General features: G+C 42.9%; 1 gene segment (V, D, J or C); it reads right to left on the bottom strand.

The window, feature by feature from the left end:
- Positions 1 to 441: 441 nt before the first annotated feature.
- Positions 442 to 1,658, bottom strand: LOC311031961 (Ig kappa-b4 chain C region-like). The segment is given in 2 exons: positions 1,502 to 1,658; positions 442 to 809 (listed from the first exon to the last, which is right to left on the bottom strand).
- Positions 1,659 to 7,546: the final 5,888 nt, after the last annotated feature.

Here is a 7,546-nt window from a genome sequence, read left to right as displayed (position 1 = left end):
AGCCAGGAGAGAGTTGCAGTAGTCAAGGCATGAGATGACCTGTGCTCGGACCAGGAGTTTTACACATGAGACTTCAGTTGTGCCTGCTGTCATTAAGCAATTAAAGAAACTGTAAAGTATATTGTCTCTTTATGTTTAACGAAGATTAAAAACAGAAGTCCATCATTTCTTCCTAAAAAAGTCAGATAAAATGATTCAGTTCATGTAAGTTTACCCTGAGACAAACTCAGTGTCAGTGGATCTAAGGGATCTTCTGTGATCACTAAAGACAGCAGGTATTCTTGTAATAAGATGCTTGGACTCAACTTGTTTCATCATCACGTCTTTATTGTTCATGTTTACTGAGAATTGAAACATTACTGATCGTTAAAGATGAAATGATTCTGCTAACATGAAGAGAGAGAGACAGAGAGAGATAGTCACAGAGTGCAGACTGAGGCCAGTATCAGAGTGAAACCAGTAGCAGAGTCCCAGTGAGTCAGCTCAGGACTGGGAACACTGGTCTCTCCTCAGTGTCTCTGAGAGCGGAGTCTGGGAGCCCTGGGTGGCCTCACAGGTCACAGAGCCCACCTTGCTCCACTGGTCTGCAGGGAGCCTCAGGGTGCTGCTCCAGCTGTAGTGGCCGTCCTTCTCCAGCACCCCGGGGCTCCTGCTCTCCTCCCAGCTGCTGCTGCTGCTGCTGTCCACCTTCCAGGCCAGACTCCAGTCTGAGGGGAAGCCCTTGTTGGCCAGGCACATGAGCGTGGCCTTCCCCTGCTGCAGCTCCTCACTGGAGGGGGGCAGCACCATCAGGGTGGGAGGGACATCACCTAGGAGACACCAATCAGCTTAGAGGACAGGGACCACACAGCTGTCCATCAACCACCAGACACTTGGACACCTTTACCGTGTGAGAGTTCATCTTCTCCTTTAAGGACTTTCTGCCAGATGGTTTTTCTGCTGCAGCAGTCACTCACTCACTCACACATTGTTTCACTTCCCTTTAAGAAGCCTCTCATGCATATCAGCACAGAGAGAACCAACGTACAGAATGAGCTGAAATATATCAAACTACACTGGAAATGAAACATCAACACCTGAACATGACTTTAAATGATTTAGTGGAAACATGAACAAATAGAGAAAATAAACTGATACGGTCAAATGTCTTCATGTAGATTTAAGTCATTATTAAAAACTGTTGAAACTATTTAAAAGACTTTACACAATAAATGACAAGATGAAAAGATTATGCACCAACAGTTATTATTGAGGAAGAACATTTAGACTTGGTCGTGTAAAACATTTTAAAGTTTTATCTTCATCACACTGAAAGCTTTGTAAATGTCAGTTTGACTGGAATGTGTGAAGAAATGTTGAGTAAAGCTGCTCTGAGTTAGTCTCCATGATAAAGAAGGAGAAATAAAAACATGAATATGAAAAACATTACAATCAAAACAAGATATATGTATCTGCCTCAAACATCAAAGAGCTGAATTTCAAACATGACTTATTTACTTACGTCCAACATCCAGTCTGGTTCCTCCACCAAAAGTCCACCACAGTGATACAAAGTCATGGAGCCGCCGTACAAAAACCTCTGGCTGTAGAGAGACACGGCTCTCTGACTTTGACACAAACAATCTCACCACACACATTCCCAGTTCACCCAGTTTATGTAATGACTGGTTACAATGTCTTAAACTGATTCATAAACTATTCAGAACATTTTATTTGTGAAATTTTAAAAATCTGAGGAAGGATGATTTCTCTTTTGGTAAAGCAACAAACAACTCTCCAATAAATCCTGTCAAATGTAAATAATGATCATAAACTCATGTTTATTGTAGATTATGATGAATGAAGGGCAGTTACTTTGTTTAATTTTGTCCCACAGTGATGTCGGTTTGTGTGGTTGTGATTTAGGATGATTTCATCAAATATTCTGGAGAAACATTTGTCCATCAAACTGAAAGCAAAGAGTCAAACAAATGAGCACTGACACAATCCTGATCAATACTCTGATAAAGTGATTGATCCACTGATAAACAGCATCATCAGAGTAATCCAAGTCCCTGTTGGAGTCAGTCAGAGCATTTCCATAGAGAGCCACTTTGCATCAGCAGCACCATGCTCCAGTGCTCTGGGAGAGTTTATAGTCCTGAGAGTTGAACCCTGGAGGACTGACAGCTGTCCTTCATGACAACAGAAGACACAGAAATGGTCCTCATCAAAAACATGACTTTGTCCTCCGTCCTCATCTGGACTCTCCTCTGCTGCTGCTTCACAGGTAAAGTCCAGAGAATCAAACTCCTCTCCTCTATCAACATCCTTCCCTCTGAAATGAAGCCCATGAAACCATGACGCTGCTTTATGTGTTTGTCTCTGTGTCCTCAGAGTCCAGAGGACAGGTCACAGTGACTCAGCCTGGAACAGTGAGCTCTGCTCTGGGAGGCTCCGTCTCCGTCACATGTCGGACCAGTCAGGATGTTTATGTAAGCGGCAGCAGCCACCTTTTAGCCTGGTACCAACAGAGAGATGGAGAACCTCCTAAACTACTTATTTACTATGCTAGCACTCGACAATCAGGGACTCCAGATCGTTTTACAGGCAGTGGATCAAACTCTGACTTCACTCTGACCATCAGTGGAGTCCAGACTGAAGATGCAGCAGTTTACTACTGTCAGAGTGAACATTACATCAACAGCCAGTGGTTGTTCACACAGTGAAAAAGCGTCGTACAAAAACCTCCCTCAGTCAGACTGAACAGCTGCAGCTGGAAGCTACTGCAGAGACTGATACACTTCACTGAGGACACACACACACACACACACACACACACACACACTCCAAGCTACAACCTATATCTTCCCCATCACCAAAGCATTAAACTTTATCTCTAAAACCAAGTGTTCCGAATTCTTCAGAAGTTTGAGCAATGATTAAAACAACACATTAACACATTTCTTGTTGCTTTGACACACAATATCCATCCATTGTCTACCGCTTATCCTGTATTCAGCGTTACGGGGGGGCTGGAGCCAATCCCAACTGTCATTGCGTGAAGGCAGTGTAGAGGAAGACAGGATGCCAGTCTATCGCTGGGCCTTGACACACAATATGTACATTTAAAACAACTTTAAAATGCTTGAACTTATTTTACACACAAGCTCAACCAAGACCAAAAAACGTATTTTTATTGCCAAATTTACAAATACTTTCACACTTTGGGCCCTAGTTTCGTGGCGCAGCGCAGGGTGGTGGAGCCGGTGCAATGCAAGTTTCGACCAGCGCAGCCTTGCGCACGTTCAGTTTGGCAGTTTGGTGGATCGCCTGGGTCGAGATGGGTTTGGCGGCGCAGCAGGGGGAGGCATCACAGATTCAGCTTGGCGCTGTGGAAGTTTCGTGCCAAAAAGCCGCGCCAAGACTGCGCCGAAAGCCCGCCAGCTGCAACCTGGTCTACTCTCGGTGCAAGGCGAATTACAGCTGGCGGAGTGGCAGTTTGGCTCACCGTAGGAGTGACGTAAGGCGTGCCTGCGCTAGACTGCGGCGTGCACCAAACTTGTAAAGTCCAGGCGGACACACCCCGTCAGCGTGGTGCAGGTGCGCTGCGCCCCGACTATGCCTGGTGTACGAAACTAGGGCCCTTTATGTTAGGACAGATAATATCATGTTCAACAACATACAGGCTACAGTCAAAGTGAACAGCTGTTCATCTTTTTCTTCTCCATTGCTCCTGAAAAACAGCTGATTGAAGTTATGCAAATAGATCAGTCAGAGCTGAATCGCACCTCAGATACACACTCAGGTGTTGAGGTTCTTTCAATGGCATGACCATATGGTATCCAGTAAAGAGGATCTTATTGGGCTGATCTTGTGCGGAAAAGGAACAAAATAGAGCAACACAAAGAAAGGAAGTAAAATGCCTGAAAGAGGGAGAAAAGACAAGTACCAGCACAAGGGAGAGGAAGATGAGTACCAGGAGAAGGGAGAGGAAGATGAGTACCAGCTCAAGGGAGAGGAAGACGAGCACCATGCACATGAGCGTGGCCTTCCCTTGCTGCAGCTCCTCATTGGAGGGGGGCAGCACCGTCAGTGTGGGGACGACTCCACCCACTGCAGAGAGACATTCATAGAGTTCATATGAGGCTGCAGCAGAGGAGGCTACTAGTTCTGTTGGTCTTCCTCAGAGTGGATCAAACTCAAAACAATCTGTAACCATGGCAACGGTCAGGCATCACTGCTGAACCATGACAACAGACATGTTTCAGAACTATAGGTAAAAAGTTGAAACTAACCGCCTTTTCTGAAACTTTCTGGGTTTAATAGTTCAAAATATTACAGTAAAGAGGAAGATTTTGAGGGTTTTATTGTTTTAACTGTTTTAATTTCTTCTTGTTTCATGCCAAAACTTCATAAATATGTTTTTGTTGTCCTCAAGTAAGTAGGAATCATCACTGAACAGTCAGGCTTCATGACCGACACATTCAAATTAATATTGTTAACTACTGCACTACTTTTGTAAAAAGAACGAAATATGTTTAATTTCTTTAAAATGATCAGTCTGGGAAAAAGATTCTTCAGTCATAAAATTAAACGTTAAACGCTGAACTTAAGATGTATTTGGAAAGTTCTCAAATATTATAGGTTCAACTTTTAAAAACAGTTCTTTAATAACTTGTATTGCAGAATAAACTCATGTTTATTGAAGATTATGAGGAATGAAGGGCAGTAACTTTGTTTCATTTTGTCCATCAAACTGAAAGCAAAGAGTCAAACAAATGAGCACTGACACATTCCTGATCAATACTCTGATAAAGTGATTGATCCACTGATAAACAGCATCATCAGAGTAATCCAAGTCCCTGTTGGAGTCAGTCAGAGCATTTCCATAGAGAGCCACTTTGCATCAGGGAGAGTTTATAGTCCTGAGAGTTGAACCCTGGAGGACTGACAGCTGTCCTTCATGACAACAGAAGACACAGAAATGGTCCTCATCAAAAACATGACTTTGTCCTCCGTCCTCATCTGGACTCTCCTCTGCTGCTGCTTCACAGGTAAAGTCCAGAGAATCAAACTCCTCTCCTCTATCAACATCCTTCCCTCTGAAATGAAGCCCATGAAACCATGACGCTGCTTTATGTGTTTGTCTCTGTGTCCTCAGAGTCCAGAGGACAGGTCACAGTGACTCAGCCTGGAGCAGTGAGCTCTGCTCTGGGAGGCTCCGTCTCCGTCACATGTCGGACCAGTCAGGCGGTGTATTCATCAAATTATTTAGCCTGGTACCAACAGAGAGATGGAGAACCTCCTAAACTACTTATTTACTCTGCTAGCACTCGACAATCAGGGACTCCAGATCGTTTTACAGGCAGTGGATCAAACTCTGACTTCACTCTGACCATCAGTGGAGTCCAGACTGAAGATGCAGCAGTTTACTACTGTCAGAGTGAACATTACATCAACAGCCAGTGGTTGTTCACACAGTGAAAAAGCCTCATACAAAAACCTCCCTCAGTCAGACTGAACAGCTGCAGCTGGAAGCTACTGCAGAGACTGATACACTTCACTGAGGACACACACACACACACACACACACACACACACACACACACACACACACACACACACACACACACACACACACACACACACACACACACACACACACACATACACACACTCCAAGCTACAACCTATATCTTCCCCATCACCAAAGCATTAAACTTTATCTCTAAAACCAAGTATGAGCAATAATTAAAATTCAAATTACCGTTGAAAGTTCAAATTATTACTCCCAAAAATAAAACATTTAGTAGTCAAACACATTTAGTTGTTATTGCATCTCATTGCCTAAAACACATAATTTATGTCTATCAGTGTGTGCTCTTCATTGATAATCATGTAATCATTGATGACGTGTCGATACATGCTTCCACTGGCTCAGATCATGAAAAACAACTAAATATGTTACCATCACTACGCAGACGACACACAAGTTTACATAAACAGAACTGAACAGATGTATTGAGCAAATCAATGATTGGATGGAGCAGAATTGTCTCCAATTAAACAAAGACAAAACTGAAATCATTGTTTTTGGAGCTTTTTGAAGGAAGAATGATGACAAGTTATCACCCAGCTTCAAACGGTAATGCTAAAAACCACAAACCCCGGCACAAACTTTAGCATACTGTCTAAAGTATTGGAGATCATTTTGATGTCTAGATTGGAGAGGTACATTCTCACTGCTGACAACCAATTTGGGTTTAAACATAAGCATAGCACTGATAAGTGTATTTTTGCTCTGAAGGAGATACTGGATAATTACAATAGAAAAAATACAACAATGTTCCTGTGTTTTATAGATGCCTCTAAGGCGTTGGGTTGGGTGAAAGAGGGGTACCTAGTTATCTTGTTAGAATATTGGCATTCTGGAATGCTCAACAGACCATGCGGGTAGAGTGGGGAAAGTCTACATCTGCCCCATTACATGTGAACAATGGTGATCGCCAAGGCGGGATTTTGTCAGCATTATTGTTTAATATTAATATGGACGATCTCTCCAAGAGTCTCAATGCATGTCGTACTGGCTGTATGGTCGGTGATTGTCTAATCAATCATCTAATGTACGCAGATGATTTGGTCATCTTCAGCCCGTGCACTGCTGGGCTACAACAGCTGCAAAGCCTCTGCACCCAATATGGGATGGAGTATGATATTACATATAATGCTAAGAAGAGCAATATTTTGATTGTGCACGGTAGAGATGATCACCAGTCGAGGTTTCCATTTGTTTTATTTATCTGGCTCTGACCTCATGGAATGCAATGAAGTTAAATACCTTGGACACTTTATCTCAAATGATCTTTCTGATGATAAAGACATGTATAGACAGTGTCGTTAATTGTACGCACAAGCGAACATGCTGTGCCGCAAATTCAGTATGTGCTCTGTTCCTGTTAAAGTTGCTCTATTCAAGACATTCTGCACTACCCTCTATACTGCACACCTCTGGTCCAGTTATAGAGTAAGTAGCCTGAGACGACTCACTGTGGCCTATAATGATAGTATGAGGCTGCTGCTTAGAGCACCTAGATGGACTAGTGCTAGTCCAATGTTTGTTAATGTTGGTGTTCCCACCTGCCCTGCTGTTCTGCGTAATTTAATGTACAAAATGATATGCAGAATTGACGCTTCTGAAAATTACGTAATATCCGTTATGGTCAACCCAGGACGAAGTTCTATAAAGTATTCCTCGCATGTGTCGAGAATTTCGGCTCCCCCCACAATGAAGCTCCGTGTCGAGATCTGATTCACCTCGGCAAAATGACGTAGCATATGACGAGCGAGGCTTCATTTCGGGCTACTTTTTTGCGATACAGGTACCGCGGTGATACAGGTTTACAATTGGCGGGACATTATGACTATAAAAATGCCTCATACGAATACTAACTCGTGGGCATATCAGTATTCTTATTAATTATTCTTATATATTCTTATACATCATTATTATAAAAATGGGCACATTATCAAAGCATTGTAGGTTCAAATCCAAGGTGGAATTGCA

This window comes from Eutrigla gurnardus (genome assembly GCF_963514095.1).
Source record: "Eutrigla gurnardus genome assembly, chromosome: 21".
NCBI lineage: Eukaryota > Metazoa > Chordata > Actinopteri > Perciformes > Triglidae > Eutrigla > Eutrigla gurnardus.
Note: the sequence above shows the minus strand (reverse complement) of the source record. Positions and strands in the feature narration are given on the sequence as shown.